The following is a 1183-nucleotide window of genomic DNA, read 5'->3' as shown; positions in this document are numbered from 1 at the left end:
CTGCCCACCCTACCTTTGTAGGCAGTTTCACTATTTTTATTAAAGATTCATCAATTCTATACACTTTTTTTGGAGGTGAGGAACAGGGTTTTTCTGTGCAGCCCTGGCTATTTAGGAACTCACTCTGTAGACCAGGCTGGCTGGGAACTCAGATATCCACCTGCCTCTGCTTCTCCAGTGCTGAGATTAAAGGTATGTGCTGCCATGCCCAGTTCTATAGAGGATCATCTTCTTCTTCTTCCTCTTCCTCTTCCTCTTCCTCTTCCTCTTCTTCTTCTTCTTCTTCTTCTTCTCCTCCTTCTCCTTCTCCTTTTCCTTCTTCTCCTTCCTTCCTTCTTCTTCTTCTTCTTCTTCTTCTTCTTCTTCTTCTTCTTCTTCTTCTTCTTCTTCTTCTTCTCTTCTTCTTCTTCTTCTTCTTCTTTTTCTCTTCTTCTTCTTCTTCTTCTTCTTCTTCTTCTTCTTCTTCTTCTTCTCCTTCCTCTTCCTCTTCCTCTTTCTTCTTCTCTTCTTTAATTAATTTATTTATTTCATGTATATGCGTGTACTGTTGCTGTCTTCAGACACCCCAGATGAGGTCATCAGATCCCATTACAGATGGTTGTGAGCCACCATGTGGTTGCTGAGAATTGAACTCAGGAACTTTGGAGGAACAACCAGTGCTGAGCCATCTCTCCAGCCCCTATGGTTCTTCTTTTATGTTTTTTTCTTTCTGTTGTAACTGTCCTCATTTACTTATTTGAGACAGCATCTCCTGTGTCTAAGGGTGGCCTGCAACTCCTCGCAAGGCTGAGGTTGACCCTGAAATCCGGACCCTTTGACTTTTCCCTCCTAAGTGCCGAGATTCCCAGTGTGTGCTATCATGTCCAGTTTGTGTGGCACTGGGCGATGGAAGCCAGGTCTTTCTGTAAGCTATGAATACATTCGGCTGAGCTCAATCGCTAAGCCTTACTTCAGTTTCTTTGCCTAATTTCTTAGAGTAGAAGCAGAGAACACCCATCTAACATAAACCTTTAAGTGTAACAAAAATCCATGTAATTACAGCTCTCACTTCATCTACAATTTTTTCTGTGAAATGAAATGCTTTATTATTTTTGTTTATATTAAAATAATCCCTAACTTTTGATATCCTTTTGACACATGGTTTGCTTAAAAGTATCCTGTTGCTAACAAAAAAAAAAAAAAA

This window comes from Mastomys coucha, unplaced genomic scaffold (genome assembly GCF_008632895.1).
Source record: "Mastomys coucha isolate ucsf_1 unplaced genomic scaffold, UCSF_Mcou_1 pScaffold13, whole genome shotgun sequence".
NCBI classification, from domain to species: domain Eukaryota; kingdom Metazoa; phylum Chordata; class Mammalia; order Rodentia; family Muridae; genus Mastomys; species Mastomys coucha.
Note: the sequence above shows the minus strand (reverse complement) of the source record.